The following is a 26,833-nucleotide window of genomic DNA, read 5'->3' on the forward strand; positions in this document are numbered from 1 at the left end:
TACACAGTCCAAACTCCTTCATTTTCAGCTTATTATATGTACCCCATAGAAATCTCTCTTTCGTCAAATGAACCATGACTTTATCTCCAATCTAAAACTCTTTATGCCTCCTTTTATCATCTTCCTGAGCCTTGTATTGTGTATTCATCATTGTAATGTGCTTCCTCACCTCCTCATGGATGTTCTTGAAATGCTCTGCAAAATCCTCCAGTTCAACACTACTTATCTATCCCTTATTTAACTTCCTCAAATTATAAGAATTTATTGGAATACTCCCATATACAATATGGAATGGTTATTTACCAATACTCATGTTGAAAAAATTATTGTATGCAAATTATCCCTATGGTAAAATCAGATCCCAATAGATTATCTCCAACGAAGCATCTCAACAGATTCTCCAAACTATGGTTCATAACTTTTGTTTGTCCATCAATTTGTGGATGATGTGATGAACTTAAATATAAATATATCTTCAACTTCTTCCATAATGTACTCCAGCTATACCCATCAAACTTGGTATCTCGATAAAAAACTATGGTCTTTGGTAGAACATGTAGTCTCACAACTTTTCTAAAAATTAACTTTGCAACATGAGCAACATCACTAGTGTGCTTGTAGAGAATAAAATGTGTGATCTTTAAACAAATTTCAACCACTACCAAAATTTAATGATGCCTCATCGATCCTTGGCAAAGCAAGAATGAAATCCATGCTAACATCCTCCAATGACTTCTCAACTATAGGTAATGGCTAATACAAACCTGTATTCTTCTTTACTCCTTTTGTTATCTGACATACTTCATAACTCTATAAAAACATCTTAATATCTTGTTATAATTGTGGCTAGTTTCTAATTCTCAGCAACCAAAGAAATGGTTTTATCTCTACCAAATTGTCTAGCCAATCCTCCATTATGTTTATCCTTGATGAGATTCTCTACATAGAACTTATGAGAATGTACAACTAACTTTCTTTGAACATCATTCCATCTTGGATTGTAAAATCCAACCACTTCGTCCTATCAAGTATAACACTTTTTCTACAAGATCTTTAGGATTCACCAAAATTAAGATCCTCCATATATAAATTCTTCAATTTCTTGAACCCAACAACCTCAATTTGCATCTTTGTTAGCAAATGTTGTCTTCTGCTAAGAGCATCTACAACTCTATTAGACTTCCCACTCCTGTGTTTCAAAAAAAAATGTATAGATCTACAAAAACTCAACCCATTTCAAATTCTTGTGTTTCAATTTTCCTTAACTATTCAAATATTGTGAATCTTGATCATCAGTATACAAAACAAACTCCTTAGGAAGAAGACAACATCTCCACTTTTTCAATGCCTGAAATATAGCATAAAATTCTTTATCATAAATAGAATACTTTCTTTTGGTATCATTCAACTTCTCATTAAAAGAAGCAATAGGTCTACCTTTTTGGCTCAAAACAACTCTTATTGTAGTACCACTAGCATCGCTATCTACTTGAAGCACCTTGTTAAAATCTAGGAGTGCTGAAATAGGCTATGTACATGGTATATTCATGTATTCAAGAGACTTTAATAGAGAGTGTAGATAAAGTGACAATGAACTAGACTAAACCAAAGGAATCGTTTGTCAAAATGAAAACTCTATGAAAATCACATGTTTCCCTAACTACAACTACTAATAAAGCTCTTAGACCAGAATCTCAATGATAGTTCTAGAATAGGAGTATGCTTAAAATGTAGATCTACAAGAATGCATGCAAGATCTATGACTAAGATGCAGATTATATTGGGTAACAACTCTAGAATGCTATTAAATGAACATGCAATAAACAAAACATGTGCTAAAATGATACTAAATAACTTGAAAAGAATGCTAAAAGACGATAACTCAAAATGTGCTTATAATATAGATGCCTAAAACTTGGATCCCTTAGCTCTTGAATTTCCCTCCTATTTATAGGATTTTGGAAGGGTTTGGGGTAAGAATCAAGATTTTAACCTTTGATTGGTGGATGGAGATGAAATTGAAAATATCTCATAAGGGACTAGGAGGAAGAGTCCAACAGACTTAGTTTTGAGTATAAAAGAGGATTGCTCAATTCTTTTAAATGTAAAAAGGAGGATTTTCACTTTTGAGAAGATAAATGGATTTCTTCCTTAATTTGCATCATTTGATTGAAATTGCATTGTTTAGGTCTTTGCCAATTTTTGGGTGTCTACAAATGCCCCTCTTTGAGCTAATATGTGAAGCATATTAATTGAAAGAATGTCTTAATTCTCTGACTTTAGGCCAAATTCTAATAAATGAGTGTCTGATCAATGATATTTTTCTAATTCGAGGTTGATATTATGCCTGATAGTTGATAATTTTTCATCTGATCATTGGTGATTTGATGTCTGATTACTAACAATTTGATGTTTGATTCAATGTTTATGTTTTAAAATCCTTTTTTTAGGATAATGTGACTGGATGCCACAGTTTGATTTGATGTTAAAATTTTGGCTAGGGTAGCACATTTTTTATATTAGAAAAATTTTGATGCCCTAATTTGGATTCCCCAGTTTGATATGGATATACTACCCCCTTAGAAATGAATTTGGAAAAAGGAATGTGCAAAATAGGAATATTCCAATTTTATTGCTAAAACTGTGGATGAGAATAGTTAATAGTATAGTGGGGTAGAATCAATCAAATGATATTCGGTAGATCAAAAAAGTGTCCCCCCTCATGATACATAGTAGGGAAAATTAACAGGTCCATCTTAGGATACAGAGTAGGAAAAATAACTAGTTCAACAATGTGTTTCAAAAAAAGTGATGTGTAAAATCAATCTTGTGATGTTGGATAAATAGAAAATAGTGCCCCCCTTTAGGATATAGAGTAGGGAAAACTAGCATGTCTAGCTCAGGATATAGAGTAGGACATGTAACTAGTTCAGGATAGAACCATTAGCTAAATAGCTAGATGTTGAGATATGATTGATGTAAGATAATCACTTGCGATGAAAAAATGATGTCATTTTTTGGTGTTTGATTATTCAAGATGGGATGAATGCCCCTAGTGAGTAGGGACCTTCGGATCAGACACAGATAGATGATGTATGTGGTACAATATAGAGATGATTTGTGGAGCTTTTGTGTTCATTGTATTGGCTTATCATCTATGTCATTTATGATGAGGACCCTTTTATGGTGATGTTGATGACCTTTTTATGTTGATGTTGATAGCCTTTTGATATATGAGATATTCAAGCTTTTTGATGTTCCAACTTGTGCACTTGATATATCATGGACCATTGTATGCATGTGATGTCATGATTTGATTGATATGATAGATGTAGATGCATGAATTAAATTAAATGTGATGGATAAAAATGTAATACAATGTCACAAATGTAATGAAATAGGGAAAATGAACTATAATGAAATGAAATGAATTGTGGTATGTAATGAAATGAAAGTGGATGTAATGAAATGTGACATAGTGAATTGTGATGAACGAATGAAAAGGGGATGAAATGAAATGTGATGAAATGAAATTGTTTGAAATTTGAAGGCCACATAATGCAGTAGATGATGTGGTGTAATGATCAATGAAATTTAATAAAAGGAAATAGTGACTTGAATTGTTTGAGATTCAAAAGCTAGATAATTAAATAGGCAGAATAAAAATATGAGATAATGAAGTGTGATGCATGGTGGCGATGTTGTGATGAGACAAAGTCCACAATAGCTAAGTGTTCAAGGCTCGCCTTCATGTTGATGTTGTTTTCTATTATTGGATAACCATTCATGAATTTGTTGAATGATGTTGTGAAGGCTTGCTTATGTAATCCTGATTTATGCGCTAATTGTTTTTTTTTAAGGTATCCAAGATGTAAATGCAAACTAAATGGATGCAAATAACTGTCACTTTTTGTAAAGAGATGAAAATTAACTATCATCATAGAGTGTTTAATAAAAAGAGACTAAGTACAACCACCACTAGCTCAGCTATGGTGATATGAATATTGTGTCATGCTAAGAAGTAACACCAAACACAAACAATGTACATGAACAACTACTAAAAAACAAAAGTTATATTTGTAGTAAATAAAAATAGGCATGCAAATAGTCACATATCAAATAAAGGACCTCATCTAGGATATCATACAAAATTGGTCGAGGTATACATGGCCTTCCAAATGAGAGAACACTTACAAGTGGACACCAATAATGCAAGAAATTAGAGGATGACTGGAGTTGAATAGTGAGAAACCGAAGGCAAATAAAATACCATGACTTCATCTCAGTACCTCTAATCAAGTACATCATTAAGGTACTAGAAGTTCATAACAATAAAAAAACCCATTATTTGTAGATGAGAAGTGTTGACAGTTGTGTGAAATAGTGTCAAGTTTTTTCAAATCTTCCTAGAAGAAACTATTGTACAAGTCTGATAATATAGTACATGAGATGTTTTAGTGGTGATTTAGCAGAGGATTCTATCTAGTGATATGCATTGACATGAATTATGGTTTTTGAGTCTTAGAGCCGAGTGTCAAGTGTACTTGGTACTGGTGCGATAGGATGTAGAGAGCGGGTGCATTGTAAGGCTAGTAAAGAATGAGTCTAGGAAAGTCATGACCATAAATAGGAAGTTAGCCTGAAGATCGAATGAAGTAAGGTGAAGAGTATAACGTGGATATTAGGTTTATTGACAAGTCTGAGGAAGTGTGGAAGTGAAGGATGTCAAACTTACTAGATTAGTCATAGTAGGAGGGTGATGCTAGCTAGGGAAGGTGGATTAGGCAAGGGCGAAGAGAAAAGTGTAGGCAACGGGCCTCTGGGGAACTGGTGTATTAGTTCAAACATCAAGCATTAGTTTAGGAGTAAGGTGAATCAATTCATGCGGGATGGGTGTCAGTGCCATCTAAGGATGCAAGGGCTAGGGTGAAAGAAAAACCCTTGTTAGCATTGATGATGTTGTTGGAGACTATAGTGCAGCAAGCATTGCAGGTGGTATTGGATGATGAACCAATGATGTAGGTGAAGAATAGTCTACTTGGGATGATGAAGAGTGTGTAAAGAGCACTAGAGGAGGTAGGGGAGGTAAAATTTCCTAAAATTTCTATGGGAAAAACTCTAAGGAAGGTGGAAGATGTTAGTGTGGGTGACATGATGGGCGGAGCATGTCAGTTGATTAGTCTCAGGATTTCAGGCCTAGGGTCAAGGGAAGTAGAAGCAACTATTGTGAATACAGAGGAGCCACAGCTAAAGGCCAGGGGGGTGGAGATCAATCATCAAGTGAAATGGAAAAATTATGGAGAATGTTGGCCGCAAAGAGAGTTTGGATAGAAAATGAAGAACACAAAGTTGCATTTTTGCTGGGTTTGATGGAGAAGGCACAGGAAGATGGCACACAAATGGAGGTAAGACAACTCCAAGTGTTGGCGAATACAGAGTGGGCATGGATGCAATCATTAGAAGCAAAACTACGTGTGGAGCAATAATGAGTGGAGGAAAATAATGTGGGGATGCAAGCAGAATAGTCATGAACTCAAAGGTTGCAGGAATCCCTAAAGATGGTGCAAGAGGGTTTAGAGAGTGTGTAAAATGAATTGGTGTTATTGTAGTCATAGTCTGAGTCATTTAGGGAGGCTATTGCAAAATGAAACACCCTATCATTAAAGCTATAGGAATAGTTGACATTGAGTGAGTCAAAGGTGAGACAGTTGAAAAAATGGTTGGGTGAGACAAAAGTGGATGTGGAGCATTGGAAAATGGTGACTAATCAAATGCAGCAGGAGTGGGATGTGGCTCGATGAGTGATCACTATACCAGGAATAAACAAGCTGGTGGAGAATTTGTTCATGGATATGCAATAGATGGTGAAGGTACATTGGGAAGCCACTTATTATATGGGACTTTATCATCACGCATTCCCTAATGAGAATCGATGGGAGACACAGTTTGTGGATAGGGAATTTACACAACTATTGAATGTGTAATTACATGGTGGTAGATTTATGATTCCCATGGATGTAGTGTGGGTACATAGAGGATTGATGCCATGAGATTATTCTTCTTGAGTTGGGTCCAAAGAAATGCAACTGATTGGACACCCTGTCCTGCTACCTCCCCTAGGGAGGCCAAAATAAATGATCCACCAATGTAATATTGTCATTGGCATCATAATAGAATAAAAGTTGTGTCTATGTTTGTGGCAAGCAAAAGGATAGCTGGTGGTGATGTTAATGTGCTAGATGAACATTGTCATGTTTGTTTTTGATATGTTTGGAATGTATTTGGATGTTTTTAGCATTTTGAGGAATATGTGGATGTTTTTGGGATTTTTGATAGATATTTGAATGTTGTTGGGATTTTTGATAGATATTTGAATGTTTTTGGGATTTTTAATAGATATTTGAATGGTTTTGGGATTTTGGCAAATATTTGGAAAGGTGTCAATCTTCGTAAAATTTGGAAAAATACGATCGGTAGAGGAAGAAAGACCTTTGCTTGTATGTGGGGAACTGAATTTCTATGTGGGCTCTCAATGAAAGATGAGTATAAATTTGTTTAATGTTTGGAGAGTTGTGGCATTTTAATGTGGAAAAAGCAGGAAGTGCTAAACCACGAATGGTGAGGCACAGTTTTGTATACATTGATAGCCTTTACAGACAAACTTAAAACCAAAGTTTGGATTTTTCTCTAGGTGTGTGTCAAGACAGATGTTCACGAGACCTATGAAAAGGCATTAGGGCCTATGAGAGAATTTTATGGCTAAAGGAGACCAGATGGGACCATGAAAAAGGTGCTTGAGGATCTGGGAAAGATGTTTGGGCCTTGAAAAAGGTGCTTGGGGCCTAAAAAGGCATATTATGGGCCTAAGAAGTCATTGTGGGAGCTTCAAAAGTCAAAATAGGGCCTTAAAAAATGTGTTTGGGCTTAAAAAGACACTTTGGAAACCTGAAAAGGTGCTTGAGAGGTCTAAAAGGGTGAAACAAGGCCTTGCAAAAGGCAGTTTGGCCTAAAAAGGTGTTTGGGTGCCTAAAAAGGCACTACAAGGCTTTTCAAAAGGCATTTTGGCCTAAAAAGGTGTTTTAAGGGCCTAGAAAGGTGCTTGAGGACCTTGAAAAAGGTGCTTTGGCCCAAATAGGTGTTTTGAAAGCCTTGAAAGATGCACTTGAGGGCCAAAAAAGGTGCCTTGGGGGCCTAAAAGGGAAGGAGATCATGGTGATCTCTCAAACTTACACTTACTTATTCTGTGCCCCCTGATAGGTGATGATGAAAGAGTCCAATGGATATCTGGGCCTTTCAGGATAACATTGATATATTTGTTGAAGGGGTCTAAATCAATCATGGCCATTGCAACATAAATAAGACTAATAATCCATCGGGAATTGTTGTTCATGACAAGAGGAAGGAAGAGGGGACTCTATTGGAGTCTCTTGTAGTATTCGTGTTGTGCCAAATTTTCCAAAGCCCAATGAGATGTTTCAGGACATAACTACGCTACTTCTTAATGTTGACGAGACACTCTTTATTATTTTGCTAGAGCTAGTGGAGCCAGAAAACATGCCATAAAATATTTAAATATTTTCAATATAGTGGGCCTCACCATTGATTTCATATAAAATTGGCGAGGTACCCAAACCTATCCCCAAGGAGCAACAATTAGAGACTAACACCAATTTGACATGAAATCAATCAATCATCGGTTTGAAAAATACATCAATAAATTATATAGAGTTAAATAGCTCATTCAAGTTAAAGTGAACTATGTTTGATTGGAATTTTGGGTTGTTGTTAACTTTTCTATTATTTTTGGTAATTATTACCCCCTTTTGAATGGTTTTGGCAATTTTTGACATTTTTTGAATTTTTTTGATAATTTTTGACAATTTTTGAATGTTTTTGATAATTTTTGGCAATATTAGAATGTTTTTTATAATTTTTGACAATTTTTGAATGTTTTTGATAATTTTTGACAATTTTTCAACTAGTGGGAGTAAATAAGGATGTGAGTGAGATTTTTTGGACTGTGGAGATAACCAGGACCATGTGGAGGCACCTAAAGAGTCAAGGAGACCAAAGTGGGCCAAAACCGCTAAGAGTGGGCTCAGAGAGTTATATTGGAGACAATGAAGTCAAAAAGGATCTTTAGAACATCAAAAGGATTAAATAAAAGCTAAAATAGATATTGGGAATTATTGGTCATGGTAGATAGCTGAGATGTGCACTAATTTCCTTGCAATTCATGTTTGTGGTATTTCAATACATAATCTAACTCTAGGTTTCTCCTCATTTTTTGTTCTTCCCTTTGGTGTGGTTATACTAACTATCTTTGTTGCTGTGAATTGTGTCTAATGCCAAGAAACCACTAAACTATAACCCACAAGTGTTTCTTAATTGGGTATGTGTGAAATTAACACAACTGTGCTAGGTAAGCTATAAACAAGCAAAATTTGTCTTTGAGGAAGTTGCTTGAGTTTTGTCTTGATTATCTTTCTACATTGAACGGCTTGTGTTGTTTATGGAAGTCCAAAGGTGTTATCTATTGCTCCTTTTGAAAGCAAAGGTGGCATTTCTCATTTCTTTTGTACCATTTTTTTTTTTTTTTTGGTATTTTCGATGATGAGGTTTTTCTCAAAGCTGTAGGCATAAAACCTTTTGAGATGGATGTTGTTGATGGGTTCTACTAGGTCTTCACCATCGCAATCTGAAATTCTACACATACCAGTCCCAAAGGATTGTGTGATAATGTAGGGACCAATCCAATTGGCCTCCCATTGTCCTTTCTTTTCCCTAGCAGCTTGGTTTTTGGGGTTTTCTCAAAAGACAAGGTCACAAATCTTTAAAAAATAGGGTTTTACCTTTTTGTTGTAATGTCTTGATAGCCTATTTCGATACACTTTGAGGTGTTCATGTATTACACGCTAATGTTCTTCTAATAATTCTAGCTACTCTAGATGGGCCAATCTACAGTCCTCATTTGATAGGATATCACAAAGTGTAACTCTTGAGGATGGGATCTCAACCTCTTAAGGAAGAATGGCTTCACAACCATAAACCATGGAGAAGGGTGTTGCTCCTATAGGTGTTTGAACACTTATCCTGGAGACCTAAAGGGAAAGATTTAGTTATAAATGCCAATTTCTACCCCTATCATTGATGATTCTTTTTAGAATGTTGACAATGGTCTGGTTGGTGACCTCTACTTGGCCATTTCCTTGGGGATAATAAATTGATGAGGAATGGTGTATAATGTGAAATTTCTCACATAATTCATCAATTATTTTCTTCTTAAATTAAAAGGTGTTGTCTATGAGAATGGCATGATGTATGCCAAACTGAGAAATGATATGGTTTAGAATGAAGGAAGAGATTTTTTTCCCATAGAGTTGGCAAGTGGCACTACTTCAACCCACTTGGCAAAGTATTTTGTGGCAGTGATAATTCATTTATATCCACTAGAGGAAGGTGGGTCGATGACTCCAATCAAATCAAAGCCCCATGGATAAAAAGGCCATGGTGTGGCCAAAGGGTTGAGCTCCTAGGCTAGCACATAGATGAGATTACCATGCATTTGACACATTTTACAAGTTTTAACATAGTCAATAGAATCCTTTTCCATGGTTGGCCAAAAATAACCCATCCTAAGAATCTTCTTGGCTAGTGTAAACCCATTGGAGTGTGACCCACAAATCCCTACATGGACTTCTTGTAGAGCAACTCTCAACTTGTCCTTTTTAAGATATCTAAATAAAGTACTATCAATAGCCTTCCTATATATCATATCAGCAACCAAAGTGTAGCACTAGGTCTGTTGAATGAAATTACATCTTTGATTACATGAGATATTGGAGGGGATGGTGTTATCATGGAGGTAAGTGATGATGGCATTACACCAGAGGGAATTAGGTTGAGTAAATGTGGGTTGAACCACCTCTTCTACTAAGAACTCATATCATTCATGTTGCTCTGGTAATTGAATCAAGGAGGCCAAGGTGGCCATGGCATCTACTACTCTATTCTTATCTTTGGGAATTTGTTCAAAAGTGATATGAACAAAACATGCCCAAAGTGTGTCAACCATATATTTTTAAGGAAATACCTTTTCATCCTTGGTATGCTATGTGTCGGTGACTTGATTGATGATTAGTCAGGAATCTCCATAAACTTCTAGCATTGTTAGTTTCCATTCTAATGCTAGTTTAAGGCCTAAGACCAAGGCTTCATATTCTGCCATGTTGTTGGTGCAAGGGAAATGTAGTTTTGTAGGATTTGGGGATGGTAATACCTAGTGGTGTGATGAACAAAATACAGATGCCTAAACCATGGTGTGTGTAAGAATCATCAAAATAGAACTTCCAAGTTACTAGCTCTATTTGAAGAATGTGCATATTAAGAGAATTAGCTAAGATAGGATTTGAGCTCTCTATGGGTACATCTACCAATTGATCAGAAATGACATGTCCTTTTATTCCATTCATATCAACATACTCAATATCAAACTCACTTAGGATCATCACCCACTTGACCAATCTGCTTGTTAATTTTGTTTTGCTAAGAAGATACTTGAGGTGATCAATATTGGAGATGAGCTTAACCTTATGTGTCCATAGATAAAGGTGCAACTTTTGGAAAGAAAAAACCACATCTATACATGCCTTTTAAGTAAAGGTGTAATTAAGCTCATAGTTGGCCAAGGTACGACTAATGTAATAAATGGCCCTTTCTTTTCTTTGGTCATTTTCTTGTGCTAAGAGGCTCCAATTGATTTATCTATTGGGGAAATATATAGCAGCAATGGTTTGTGTAATACTAGAGGTACCAACATGAGTAGATTCATCAAGTAGTTTTTGAGTAAATCAAAGGCATTAAAGTCTTCCTTGAAGATAACATAGCTCACTCAAGTTCTTTGGAGGTTGCATGTTGACTATGGCTTGTACCTTTTTAGGATCAACTTCTATCCCTTTGGCTGAGACAATGTATCCTAGAAGCTTGCTAGATTTGATGCCAAAAACACATTCCTTTGGATTAAGCCTAACTTTGAATGCTTCTAAGTGAGTAAATATCTTGTCCAATATCGGGAGATGTTCTTCTCGAGTATGATATTTGGAAAGGATATCATCTACATAATCTTCCATAAAGATGTGCATCATGTCATGAAAGATTATGGTCATGGCCCACTGATAGGTGGTCCTTGTGCTCTTTAGCCCAAAAGGCATCACATTCCAACAAAACATGCCCCATGCACAAGTAAAGGCTAATTTCTCTTGGTCATCTATTGATATCCTAATCTGATTATACCCTGAAAATCCATCCATGAGTGAAAAAATGGAATGGCCCACTATCAAATCTACAATGGTGTCAATGTTGGGAAGGGGAAAATCATCTTTATGACATGCTTTATTTACATCCCAAAAAAAAATGTACATGTGTATGCTACAATCTTTCTTTGATATAGGTACAATGTTTGATATCCATGACACATATGCTAAGGGCCAGATGAAGTTGGTGCTAATCAATTTCTCTAATTCTACTTTGACTAGTAGAGCTAGGTGGAGATGCATTTTCTTGATCTTTTTCTTAACTAGCTTGACCTCTGGAGAAATGTTGAGGTGGTGGAGGATTAAAGTTGGATCTAAACTTAGCATGTCTACATAAGACCATGCAAAGTTTATTTTCCTCCCTTTGAAGAAGCAAATGAATGTGCTTCTTTCTTCTATGCTTAAAGACTATGCCAAATAGACGATCCTTGGTTCCTACTCTGTACTAATGTTGACTTTTTTTGTTGGTTCAATTAAGATAGGCTATCTTTCTTCGGTGTGCTTGGGTAAGGTATCAATCACTTAATCTATGGGTGCCACTGCTGGTTTTTCACCTTTGGATGAGTCACTTCTATTTTTTTCTATTTTTCCTCAAGATCAGCTACAACCTAGTGGTAGTCATTAAGGCTATCAAATGCTTGGCCTATTCTAGTATGACTAAGATGATTGATATTAGACCTGGTTGTGTGCATTAATTTTTTTATTCATGGATGAGATGGTTCAACCACACTAAGGTAGACTAAAATGTCATGGTCAGTATCAAAACTAGGAATATTGTGAGGTTTGGTTGTATCCCAACTAATGAGTTTGGGATGGACTAGGGAGAGTGATTCATTACATGGATAGGATTCCAAAAGGTTTAAAGACACGGTCTTGTTAGATGGCTCATACATTGTATTAGTTAGGTTTATGACATGCCCTTCCTCTAAAGTATCAAGAAAAGTAGAGTTTGTGAGTGGCTCATAGTAGTCATCTTCGACTTTTGTTGGAAAGAAGTGAAGAAATAGGGTTTTAAATTGAAACCCTTTAATATGTTCATCATTCTCATATGATGTGATGTGACATGTCTATTCTATAGTAGCCTCTAAGTTTTTTTTTGGTACTCTAACTCTTGGTGAAGTAAAATATGGATGAGAGGTTGATCCTTATGTAGTGAAACTATTGGATGTAGGAATGTGAACAACATCACATTCTTTGTCATGAATGGATTCTTCGGATAATGATTTGAATTCCCACTTAATGGAATCATGATCATCTTCATTATTAGAGGTGTCCATGAGTGATTATCTTGTGTGATGCAAACCTAGGAAGGATAGATTCTCATTTATAATGTCAGATGCTTTTTGGTTACTACTATCCCTTTCTTTAGGCACCCACACCAATATGGGAGAGGAGGAATCACTATATTTGGGACAAGACTCATGAGTGATCTATGAATTGTCTTGTTCATTGTACCCCACCCCTATTTTGGATTTTTTGGACCTAAACTATACTACTAGGGGTTTGACAATGCCTTTCCCTTTCCCTAAGGGACCATCTCCCATATATCCCATCTTTTTCATTTAATCAAAACCTTTTCGATGTAGGTGAGTGGAGATGTCAATATTTTGTTCACTGATTTCTTCTAAAGAGCTTGGACATACTCCACTTTCTTTGACAAAATGTGCATGGTAAGGTCTAGTGGTGGATGATGGTTTTCCATGAGATCTTGGAGAGAGCGGTGGATGAAATAATGAGATTGAGTACTCACCTACTCCTTTGCATTGTAGTTCTCACTTCCTAACAATCTTCTTCATCAACCTATCCATTTCTTCATAATGTGACTATTTGGGGTTCTTTGATGATGATGGTGAAGGAAGGGAAGAACTTGGACAACCAACTTTGTCATTACCCTTAGTTGATGTAGATGAGTGGTCATTATTTCAGCTGGTAGAACATGATGTGTCTGTTGATGTGGACTGACTGATGTCATTTGACGGGGTGTCAATTTCTTCCTTGTTATGAGAAACAAAGGAATTTTTTTCTTTGGAACAACAACATCCTCTATATATCCTAGGGCTTTTAATAAATTTAGTGTCCAATTGTTGAGACCTCCCCCACCATCAACCAATGCTCTCTTAACTTTGTTTCTATGGATAAAAACATTATAATGAAAAGGGGAATTTTGTGGCTGCATGATAGACATGTCATCTTGGGCTGAAAAGGATATGCAATGAGGGATAGCCAGATTGTTGACCATGTCTTCAAATCTACTAACATCAAGGTCATTTGGAACTAAGGCTTTGGTTAGGATTTCTTTATGCTCAAGTGATATTTTCAACAACTCAAAAATGGAGATATGAGTGGGAGTCTTAAGTAACTAGTTGACCAAGATATATTTTGGTAGAGTGGAACTCATAGTCACATGGTTGAAACTCATCATCGACCCTGGTAAAATGACTTTAGAGGCTTGTCCTCGAGTAACTACATTTGATGATTATTTCTTGTTTTCATCTTTAATTATGATGACATTTACAATGTAATCAAATCAAGAGATCATGTTGATGGTGTTTTCATAATGATGAGCATAATTAACCTTAGCGTAAGAAGGTGTATTCTAATTAGCTCTATAGGATTCACCCTTTTCATGACTCATGAAAGGGTTCTTGAAGGTTGTATGGTCTTCATTGTTGCTAAGGTTATTCACTTTGATAGTTCTATCATTGATTAATTTTTGTATGGCCCCCTTAAGGTAAAAACAATTATTTGTTAAGTGCCCCCTATTTCAGTAGTAGGCACAAAGATGCTTTTCATTCCACCACTTTGGTTTAACTTGAGATTCATAGGGTTTGGCCTTAAGGAGTACAATGAGTTGATCAACCAAGAGGTTTTGTAAAACAATCGCATAGGACACCCTAATAGGTGTATACTCCTTGGGTATATTGGAAGACTGATATCTTCATGGAGGAGGAGCTTGATTCTAAGTGACTTGTTGATTAGATGTCGAGGGAGTTGTCATGTTACGTCGATAAAATGGATGGGCATTATCTTGTCAAGGTGTGTTTGGATTGGTGTTGTTGACGATATGATACTACTAATTTGGATGGGGTTGGGTTTGCAATTTAACATGGTTAGCTTTGACCACCCAATCATTGATGATTTTTTTGTGGTTGTTTCTCCACCATGAATTTTGTTTATTAGCGACCAGATCAGAGGAATTGTAAGTCTGTGTGGAATTGTTTGAAAAAACCACCATCTTTTGATAATTTAATAATGTCAGTATTTATCAAGGTCTCTTCTACCTTAGCAGTATTCTCTAAGGTAGTATTAAAGTATTTAGGCCCTTCGAGTTGGAGCTAGTAATTCATGGTTTTTGAGAGACTTGATGAAAATGTTAGTCTTCTCTTTGTCTAGTATGTCTCTATGATACTTGGCAAACGTGTGTCTCGATCGCTATAGAAAGACCTTGAATGATTCAATAGGAAGTTATTTTGTGTTACACAAGTTGATCATCATAACTTCCCTTTTGATATTATAAGAATAATAGGTGATGAAAATGGAAGCCAATTGATCAAAAGTCTTAATGTTAGAGGGTAGCTTGGAGAACCACTCCATGGCTTGCCCTCTAAGGCTCCTAGGAAATAGACACATTAGGTAAGTCATGTCATGGAAAAACTCCATACTTAGGGTATAGAATTGTTTAAGATGATCTTATGGATCTGATGTACCAAAATATTTATCATATTTTGGTATCTGTACATTCTGAGGGAAAGGTGTGAAGATAATGCTTTTATCAAATGGAAGAGGAGACACCTTTTTGAGGCTAAATTCTATAGGTTGTATTTTTCCATTCTTCATCCTTTCCATTTCCAATTGTAGGTCTTGTAATTTTTATGGGACAACATCTAAGGGTGAATCTTCTTCATCTTATTTTAGATTTGTCACATCAAAGTTAGATGGAAGTTTCACACCTTGTTGTGTTAATGCTAGTATGTAATGTTCTTTGTGTTTTTCAAGTATGTTGTCCATGATATCGACAAGTTCAGGATTTTGCTGAAAATCTTAGTTTTGATGCTCTTTTCATCCCACATGTTGGATGAACCCATTTTGGCAAAGGGTTCTAAACTTTGGTTGAACAAAGGTGACTTGTGGGTAACTGTGTTTGGTGAACACTTCATTGGTGTGATAGGTTCAATAAGATCTAGAGGTTTCATGAGTTTGATGGTTCTGCTAGCTATTCTGTTACTCACCCATATAGGTGATCATTTTGGTTTCATGGCTACACTAGTTTTACGTAGTGGCATGAGATGTGAATAGGATTCCTCTAACTCTTATGCATTTTTTCAATGTAAGGGTTTCTATTGACCATGATTTGTTTTTAGTAACAAGCTAAGTTTGACAAGATGTTTGGTACTATTGATAGGGTGACTTCACTTTCATGAAGTCAAGTAGGGAATGAATGTGTGTCTTTGGATGTTTCTAGCTTGATATCAAAAATGAAGCAATAATGACTATTGGATTAAGAATCTCTAAAGGAAATGTGTAACTTTTCTTGTTTCAAAATAATTTTGGTCAATGTCAAGATCTCTCAATCTTGGAAAATATGAATGAGGAAAAAGGGTATCCTAATCCATTGTTTGTTTCCAAGTGTCATGTATGTAAATAGACTCTATTTTAGGTCTTTTCTCAGATGCACTACATGATTGCTCAAATGCACTATTTCATTGTTTATATGCTCTATTTAAATGTTCAAATGCACTATTTTATTAGTCATATGCATTATTTCAAGGTTTAGATGCATTGTTATGTAGAGAAAATATGTTATTTAAATCTTTAGATGTGCTATTTTGTAGTCATATGCATTATAACAGAGCTTGGATGCTTCACAAAATGAGCCAAATGCATTGTTTTAAGCATAAATGTGCTATTTCAAGTCTTTCAGCAGTGTTCTCATTTTGAACTTGGGTTTATCACATTAGTTTATAGTTACACCTTTTAGAAGGATTGTGATCCAAACTGGAGTTCATTATTAAGTTTTAAGATACATCCAAGCATAATAATAGCATAAACCACAATAAAATATAAAACCACACACACCTAGAAAATGGAAGAAAAGGGCTTCCTAACAAGGTTATCTAGAGCTGGTGACTAGTTGGTTTTAGTTTTTAACCAACAATGTTCAGATTTACCTCTCTTGTGACAAAGAGCTTCCCACCAATGCTAAGGAGGTTTGGTGCAATCCCTTATGGGACTACTAGAGGAAGGCTATATTCTAAACATGGGTGACTTGCATTCAATTGGGAATGCAAGATTGGGAGGCATTCCCTCTCACTGGCCTTGTTAAGGAAACTTGGGAGGTAGCCTTTCTATCCCTCTCACTGGCCTTGTTAAGTAAACTTGGGAGCTAATTAATCCTACCTAGTAGAAAGCAGGAAAATGGAAATCAAAAATAGGTTTTGGAATTTGATCACTCTAGGAGAGTGAAGGCATATCTCTACTATCCTGACCTACCAAACACAATAGACATAGTTGTTCAATTACAGGCCCTTATACTACATAAGAAAAAGGGGCTCCTAGTTAAGCTATGTGTGGGTTCTTTCCTCATTAAATTGTAACTAATCTTTATAGAAGGTTGGGCATTTTGATCAACTCAAAAGAGTTGAGAGCACATGCCTACTCTCATTTAGGTCAGTGAGATCAAACATTTCTAATTAAACTAGGTTTTGAACTTAGAAATGTCACACTTTAAATTGAAGAGGGTCAAGGTCCACTTACTTGATTCGACACTAGCAAAGGCTATGTACATTTATGAGGGTCTTCAATCCTATCATGCACTATCAGTAGTCTATGAATTCTCATTAGCTTGGAAGAGACTTGTAAGCAAACGATAATCAGATTTGGAAGTCAAATTCAACAATTTAGAAACTTTATCAAATCCGCTATAGGAATAAGCATTTGCATTATAGAATATATCATATGTGCTATTTAAACTAGTAAATGCGCTACAGAAAGTGGAAAATGCATTGTGGGAAACTTTAAATACACTATAGAAATGTTTTAAAGTGCTACATAAATCTTTAGAAGTGCTACAGAAAGCTTTGAATGTGTTAAAAGATTGCTTGAAAGTGTTAAAATAGAGTTCAGAAGCATTGTAGTGTCTAAAGATTGCAGATCCAACCTTTGTGTGTTCAAGGAAGCATTTGAGAGTTTGTTGTTGCTGTTATGAAGCCTCCAAAATGTTGTAGAACCTGCAACCAATTAGATCTACACAAGAAACCAATAAGAAACATAGATCTACAATAAAAATAAAAGATTAGAAAGAAAGATTGAAGAATAGAGAGGCTTTAAGTTCAAAACCCATGGTGGGTGCCAATTTGTACATGGTATATTCACATATTCATGAGGCTTTAATGTAGAGTGCAGATAAAGTGACAACGAACTAGACTAAACCTAAGAAATTATTTTTCAAAATGCAAACTCTATGAATGTCCCATATTTCCCTAACTACAACCGCTAAGAAAGCTCTCAAACTAGTGTCTCAGTTATAGTTCTAGAGTGGGAGTGTGCCTAAAATGCAGATCTACAAGAATGCATGCAAGATCTATGACTAAGATGCAAATCATGATAGGTAACAACTCTAGAATGTTATTAAATGAGCATGCAATATGTTAAACATGTGCTAAAATGATACTAAATAACATGAAAAGAATGCTAAAATGCTATGAACTTGCTATAATTACAATGGTAAAAGATGATAACTCAAAAAATGCCTCTAGTGTAGATGCCTAAAACTTGGGTCCCTTTGCTCTTGAATTTCCCTCCTATTTATAGGATTTTGGAAGGGATTGGGGTAAGAATTAGGATTTTTACCTTTGACTTGTGGATGGAGATGACATTGAAAATTTTTAGAATTCTTTAGATTAGCGGAGAGGGGGAGGGGGTGAATCAGTTATTCAAGGTCCAAATGCCCTAATAATACTTTTTCTCTACTTATGATGAATCCATACACTTTTCATCCATCCGAACTTAAATCAACCATCTTAGCAAGTTACAGCAAATCAACATGCAGGAATAAAATATGCAAGATCAACACATGACACAATGATTTACGTGGAAACCCAATTTGGGAAAAACCACTAGTAACATGCTACTTGATTTTCACTCTTCTAAAGTGATGCCCTGTTAAAAACCTACCCTGTTAAAGGCTTACAACACACTGTTAAATGTGACCTTGTTAGAGGATTTCACCAAACTGTTAGGAATAGGCCTGATCAAAGGACTTTAGAACATTCACTTGGAATGTCACCTTATTAAAGGATTTACCCTATGGCTATTAAACCAACCTAAGTCCATAGGATTTAAACTAACTGTTAAAATTTCTAGAGAGTAACGATAATGGCTTTTTGATCTAATACAACTTACAACATTCTTTGCAGATTTCAGATCTCACTTCAGTTCTATCCTTTTGCTTGGCTTTTATCACTTCAGCTCTAACAACTTGTCTTCCTCTCAAGCTTAGTCTCCTTGAGTCTTCTTACTCATCATGCCAATGCAATCATATCTGGGGTCTTCTTATCAAAATAGAGTAATTATGCTCTCTTTCTCCTTAGCACCTCCTTCAACACTTTATGCTTTTATGCTCAACCACCTTCTCCTCTCTTTGCTTCATGACCTTATGACTCCTTAAATAGAAATCTGGTTTGCCTTTTCCACTCAATTCTCCCTCTCCAATTTTAGGGTTTCAAATGGATTAGGTAGGATACAATGCATCTACCCCATATCTTGCTTTTATCTAGAAAACTTCTTCTAGAGTCCAGTTGTATCTTCATAAATGTTCTACATGGGGTTCTGTGTCACTAGCTCATCATTCTTATCTTCCATTTAATTTACAGACTTCTAGATAACCACCATGTCAGCTTAGATCTGGCGAATCTTCAATTTTCAAAATAATGCAGCAACTCAGCACTATTGGTTTACTGATGCTCGGCATCTCTGTGTTACTCGGCACTTGTATCTACTTGGCACTTGATTTTGCTCAGCACTTGGCACTTGATTCTGCTCGGCACTCGGTTTTGTTTGGCACTTTAATGATCTCAGTTAGTCTTTGCAAATGACTTAGCTAAAACCCTACATCTTTGATATGTTTCAATGTGCCTATTCTCTGTGTCTTAGAGTATGTCATCAATACATTTTTTCATCAATGGCCTAGTTACATCTTATTGATTTCCTCCTCCTTGCCAATCAACTAATTGATAGTATTTGGATCACTAGAGCAATTTTCATTCCTGCAAGTAGAAAGTTTGACATCAATGACAAAATAATGATTGAGAACATTATTTTACCAATTCCATATACAATTTCCCTCATGATCTTTTCAATTATTTCCAACAAAAAATATCTCATAAGAGACTAGGAGGAAGAGATCAACAGACTTAGTTTTGAGGATAAAAGAGGATTTTTCAATTCTTTTAAATGTCAAAAGGAGGATTTCCACTTTTGAGAAGATAAATGGATTTTATTGATTTAATAAATGTTCCATTTATTTTCAACTTTTTTCTTTTCCTTTTTCCTTTTTGAATTTCATTTTATGATTTTGAATTATTTTTCTTCTCTTTTTGAAGTTGATTTAGGTCTTATTGATTTGATAGATGATTTGATCGATTAATGACCTGATGTGATCCTTGATTTGAAAGTCTATTGTGTTAATTTGATTTTCTCCTTAATTTGCATCATTTGATTGAAATTGCATTGTTTAGGTCTTTGCCAATTTTTGGGTGTCTATAGGCCACTCTATAACTTTTTGTTTCAATAGATTAAAACTCTTATTTTCTCCTATGGTCCACTTAAATTATTTCCTATCCCATCTCATTATTTCTATCAAAGGTCGATAAATACTACTAAAACCTCTTATTTACATTCTGTAAAAACTAGCCACTCCATGAAAATATCTTACCTCTATAGCACTCTTTGGAGTAAGAAATTCAAGGATAGCCTTCACTTTCTTTGGGTCCAATTTTAGACCTTTTGTTGAGACTAAAAATCCCAGGTACACCAAGTCCTTCTTCACAAAACTGCACTTCTTTAGGTTTATCAATGAATTTTCTTCCCTCAACTTATCAAACACCATTCGGATATGCATCAAATGCTCCTCCAATGTCTTACTAAAGATCAAAATATCATCTAGGTAAACAATGGAAAACTTACCCAGAAACTCCTTTAGTAACACATTCATGAGATGCATGAAAGTTCTCAGTGCATTGGTTAGCCCAAATGACATGTATAACCACTGGTACAATACTTCCCTTGTCTTGAATCTAGTATTCCATTCATCTCCTCTGATTTGAATCTAATGGTACTCACTCTTTAGATCTATCTTTGTCAAATACACAACTCCATTCAAATAGTCCATAATAACATCCATCCACAAGAATGAAAATATATACTTGATTGTGATCTTCTTGATAGCCCACGAACTTATGCACATCCTCCATTCTCCATTCTTCTTTGGTACTAATACTATCAGTACAAAACATGGATGCAAAGTCTCTCAAATCAACCCCTTCTACAACAACTCATGCATTTGTCTATCCAACTCTCAAATTTCTACTTGTGCCATTCTGTGTGCTTCCTTGTTTGAAATATTGGACCGTGCAATCAAATCCATCTGGTGACTTGTCTTCCTTGCTAGTGGTAATGCATTAGGCACATTATCAGATACAATATTTGGAAATTCTTCTAAAAAATCTACAACTTCTACTGACACCTCTTGAACTTCTTCTTTACAATCTTTTGGAAATACAAAAATGTTAGATTGTGGTGACTGATCAGGAAAGTACTGTACATACTTCATAAATAGTGGGTATTTTTATGTGTTGTGATATGAAATTGGTTCTTGCGGTGGTATTGAGCTGTAAGGGATTACGGATTGTAATCAGGTTGTAATCACTGGATTGTAATAAGATCAGACTTGCTGTTTGGTGGACGTAGCCCAGGGATTGGGTGAACCACGTTAAATCTTGGTGCCTTGTGTTCATTTCTGTGTGTTCTATTATTTTTGTTATTGGTTATATTTGCATGTAGTTTTTATTTCTGTCCGTGGTTTATCCTAACAAGTGGTATCAGAGCCTAGTTGTTTTTCAGTTATCCTCTGTAGGAAAGTCGCACGATTAAGTGGGAGTCTCACGGTTGAGTGGGAGCAATGGCAGATGATGGTAAGCTGAGGGTTGATAGGTTTAATGGGCAGAACTTCCAGTTATGGAAGATGCAAATGGAAGACTATTTATATCAGAAGGATTTATGGAAGCCGTTGGAAGGAAAAGCCAAGAATCAGGGAACTATGTCAGAGGCTGAATGGGATCTTTTGGACAGAAAGGCACTCGGAAGCATTTGGTTATGCTTGGCACCATCGGTGGCATTTAATATTACAAAAGCAAAGACGACAGAAGATTTGATGAAAACCCTAGTGACACTGTATCAAAAGTCCTCCGCTTCAAATAAAGTATTTCTCATGAAGCGTTTATTTAATATGAAAATGGCAGAAGGTGGATCTGTTGCAGATCATTTAAATGAGTTTAATACTATTACTAGTCAATTATCTTCTGTGGGTATCAATTTTGATGAAGAAATTAGGGCTCTCTTGGTTTTGTGTTCTTTGCCTGAAAGCTGGAATGGCTTGGTAATGGCGGTGAGTAATTCTGTTCCTGGATCAAGTACCCTAAAATATGATGATGTGATCGGTGTTATTTTAAGTGAGGAAACTCGTAGAAAATCCTCAGGTGGATCTAAATCAAGAAGTGCTTTAAATGCACAAAGCAGGGGCAGAACGACTGAAAGAGGAAGTAACTCTGGAAATCGTGGGAAATCAAGAGGAAAGTCAAAGGGGAGGAGGTCTCAATCGAGAGGACCAAATGATTGCTGGTACTATGGGAAACCAAGGCACAAAAAGAAAGATTGCTGGACTCGAAAGAAAAATGAAGGAGATAAATCAGATGGAGACAAAGAGGCAAATGTGGTAAGTAATAAATCTGAAGAGGATGCTTTGCTTCTGTCTTTAGAGAGTGTTGATGATTCATGGGTTTTAGATTCTAGTGCTTCTTTTCATGCTACACCTCACAGAGGTTATTTCATTGATTATGTCCAAGGGGATTTTGGGCTTGTTTATTTGGGGGATAATGAACCCTGTCAGATTGTTGGAAAGGGAAAAATTAAGATTAAGTTGCAGAATGGGAATCATTGGCTACTACATGAGGTAAGACATGTTCCAAAGCTGAGTAGGAATTTAATTTCAGTAGGGCAACTCAGTGATGAGGGTTGTGTAATTACTTTTAATGATAAAAATTGGAAGGTTTCAAAAGGTTCCCTTGTAGTAGCAAAAGGTGTGAAAGTAGGCACCTTATATCTTTGTACAGGTCATATTGTTCCTTCTACTTTGATTGTTTCAGAGAAAAATGAATATTCAGGAACAATTACTGCAGTTGAGCAGGGAGAACAAATAGCTTCTGTAGATTCTGATACAGCGCTGTGGCACAATAGACTTGGGCACATGAGTGAGAAAGGTATGAAAGTACTTCATTCAAGGAAAGTTTTACCAAGTCTAAAATGTGTGAATATGAATTTCTGTGAAAGTTGTGTATGGAAAACAAAAGAGAGTGAGTTTTGTAAAGACAGGGAAGGAAAACAAAAAGGAGAAATTAGAGCTTGTGCATACAGATGTATGGGGACCGGCTCAGGTATCTTCCCTTGGTGGCTCTCATTATTATGTTACATTTATTGATGACACAACTAGAAAAGTATGGGTTTATTTCCTTAGACAGAAATCTGATGTATTTCAAACTTTTAAGAAATGGAAATGCTTGGTTGAAAATGAGACTGGTAAGAAATTAAAATGTCTCAGATCTGATAATGGTGGTGAGTATTGCAGTCATGAATTTGAAGATTATTGCTCCACTAATGGTATTCGTAGACAAAAAATTGTTCCAAGGACTCCACAGGAAAATGGAGTGGCTGAACGCATGAACAGGACTATAATGGAGCGCGCAAGGAGCATGAGGTTGCATGCTGGGTTGCCCTTACACATGTGGGAAGAGGCTGTCAATACTGTAGTATATTTGATTAATAGAGGTCCCTCTACTCCTTTGGGCTGTGGTATTCCAGAGGAAGCATGGACTGGTAAGAAGGTGAGTTATTCTTTTCTCAAGACCTTCGGTTGTAAAGCTTTTGCTCATATAGACTCTGAAAATAGAACCAAGCTAGAAGCTAAATCAAAGAAATGTGTCTTTTTTGGATATGGCATTAATGAATTTGGCTATAGGCTTTGGGATTTTGAAAATCATAAAATTATAAGAAGTCGGGATGTCATATTCAATGAAAAAGTGTTGTACAAAGATCTGTTGCAGCAACATGAGAAGAAAGAAGATGATTACGTAGTGCTGGATGATACTCCAAAAGCTGATGTTCCAGCCATTCCTCATGATGTGCAACAACTGCAACAACAAATACCACACACACCAGTGAATGTTAGACGGTCAACAAGGCCAATTAGACCTCCACAAAGGTTTTCTCCCTCTTTGTATTCTATTTTACTTACTGATGCTGGTGAACCTGAAAGTTATGATGAAGCTGTGCAGGTGGATACTAAGATTTAGTGGGAGTCTGCAATGAAAGATGAAATGGACTCTTTGCTGAAAAATAAGACATGGGATTTGTGCAAGTTGCCTGCAGGTAAAAAGGCTTTACAGAATAAATGGGTTTACAGGTTGAAAGAAGAGGAAGGAGGTAAGAAAAGATTTAAGGCCAGGTTAGTTGTAAAAGGATTTGAACAAAAAAAGGGAATTGATTTTGATGAGATATTTTCTCCTGTTGTTAAAATGACTTCTATTCGTATTGTTTTAAGTCTTGTGGCTACTGAAGATTTGCATTTAGAGCAGATGGATGTTAAAACAGCCTTTCTTCATGGTGATTTGGATGAAGAAATATATATGGCTCAGCTATAGGGTTTTGAGGTCAAAGGTAAGGAGAACTTAGTGTGCAAATTGAAGAAAAGTTTATATGGCCTGAAGCAAGCACCTCGGCAATGGTATCTGAAATTTGACAGTTTTATGCATAAGCATGGATATAACAGGTGTCATTCAGATTACTGTGTTTATTTTAAGAGGTTGGATGATGATAGCTACATTATTTTATGTCTATATGTTGATGATATGCTTATAGCTGGGTCTAACATGCATCATATTAAGGGGCTAAAATGCCAGTTAGCACATGCATTTGCTATGAAGGATTTGGGGGCAGCAAAACAAATCCTTGGTATGAAGATTTGCAGAGATAGGAAGAACAGAACATTGACGCTATCTCAAGCTGATTATGTTGAGAAGGTGTTGCAACGTTTCTCTATGGAGAATGCTAAAGCTGTCAGGACACCTTTACCTGGTCATTTGAAATTGACTAAGGAGATGTGTCCCAAGACACAGGAAGAGGAGGATAAGATGTCCAAGGTACCCTATGCTTCAGCTGTAGGAAGTTTGATGTATGTTATGGTATGCACTAGGCCAGATATTGCACATGCAGTGGGAGTCGTTAGCAGGTATATGAGTCATCCAGGTTTTGAGCATTGGAATGCTGTCAAGTGGATTCTCAGATATTTGAGAGGAACATCCAATAAGTGTTTACACTTTGGGGGCTCTACTACTGATTTACAGGGCTATGTTGACTCAGATTTGGCTGGGGATATTGATACCAGGTGGAGTACTACAAGTTATGTCTTTACTGTTGGTGGGGCAGCCGTGAGCTGGGTTTCTAGGCTACAGAAGATTAATGCTCTCTCCACTACAGAGGCAGAGTATGTTGCTGCTACAGAGGCAGCCAAAGAGATGATATGGCTTCAGTTCTTCTTGGAAGAATTGGGACATCCTCAGAAGGATAATTATTTGTTCATAGATATTCAAAGTGCCATTCATCTTGCTAAGAATTCAGCTCTGCATTCTAAGACCAAACACATACAGTTTCGGTACCATTTCATTCGGTTAGTTTTGGAGGATGGACAGTTAAAGCTGGAGAAGATACATACCAATGAAAATCCAGCAGATATGTTGACAAAGGTTGTCACAAGGGAGAAGCTGAACTCCTCTTCAGCTTTAGTTGGTCTTTTAGACTAAATGTGAATAAAAGAACAACAGAGTCTAGGGTGGTTTGATCCAGTGGGAGCCCCATGCGGTAGTTGTAATGCTACAAGATCAGTCTCCAAGTGGGAGATTGTTGTTTAGTGTGGAGCCTGATCAGTCCCCAAGTGGGAGATTGTTAGATTGTGGTGAATGATCAGGAAAGTACTGTACATACTTCATAAATAGTGGGGTTCGGGGCATCGCCTCGAAAAAAAAAAATTTTGGAAGTAGCCGACATGGTAGCCGACATATTATGGCTGACATATGGCCGACATGTTATAACCCTAAAGCAGTTTAATACTTGTATAAAAAGGCCTTAGGGTTGGGTATTTTTATGTGTGGTGATACGAAATTGGTTCTTGCGGCAGTATTGAGCTGTAAGGGATTACGGATTGTAATCAGGTTGTAATCACTGGATTGTAATAAGATCGGACTTGTTGTTTGGTGGACATAGCCCAGGGATTGGGTGAACCACGTTAAATCTTGGTGCCTTGTGTTCATTTCTGTGTGTTCTATTATTTTTTTTATTGGTTATATTTGCACGTAGTTTTTATTTCTGTCTGTGGTTTATCCTAACAGAAAAAACACATATGCTCATGCCTCATACCCTCTAGGAACTTCTTTCCGTAAAAAATACTCTAGTAGCATTGCATAACTTTTCATCTATATCCTTCAATGGATTCATCATATGTTTCACTCCATCCTTTGTCAACATGTAGGTATTCACATGACAATCATGTGCAACTTTCATATCAAACTTCCACAGCCTACCAAACAACATATGACATATGTCTATAGGTATAATATCAAAAAGTACCTCATCTTGGTAGCTTCTAGTCTTGAACTTCATTAGGCATTGCTCATTCACCATGACCTTGTGGTCATCCTACACATAGGCAATATGATATGGACATAGTTGTTTCTACCTCTTCAACTTTAAATTTGTGAACATATTTTTTGACACTAGATTGTTAGTACTTCCACCATCAATGATCACATAAAAAAACTTATCTTCAAATTTGCACCTTGTGTGAAACAAGCTCCTTCTTTTATCAAGTTCATTCTCACCACTCAATAGGACTCTTTTGTTAACTAGGAGTTATCCTCTTTCAACATCTTCAGAATGTGATGATTTCATATCTTCACCAATATGCCCAACTCTAGCCTATCCTTCATTTTTCCTATATGTTCTTCCTTAGCACTGGTGATGTAGAGGATAGATAGATGGCTTTCAAAACACAATAAGAGTTTCTAATTTCAGAGATTCTAGATACTTGTGTCTAACAACTTTCAAATCTTTCAAGTCTATTGCTTGTCTAGGTCTTTCACAATATCCCTAGATATTGATTGGTTTCATAGACACCCAACTAAATTGGACATAGAGAC

The sequence above is a fragment of the Cupressus sempervirens genome, chromosome 9 (genome assembly GCF_028749045.1).
Source record: "Cupressus sempervirens isolate cs-2001-9-10 chromosome 9, ASM2874904v1, whole genome shotgun sequence".
Taxonomy (NCBI): Eukaryota; Viridiplantae; Streptophyta; class Pinopsida; order Cupressales; family Cupressaceae; genus Cupressus; species Cupressus sempervirens.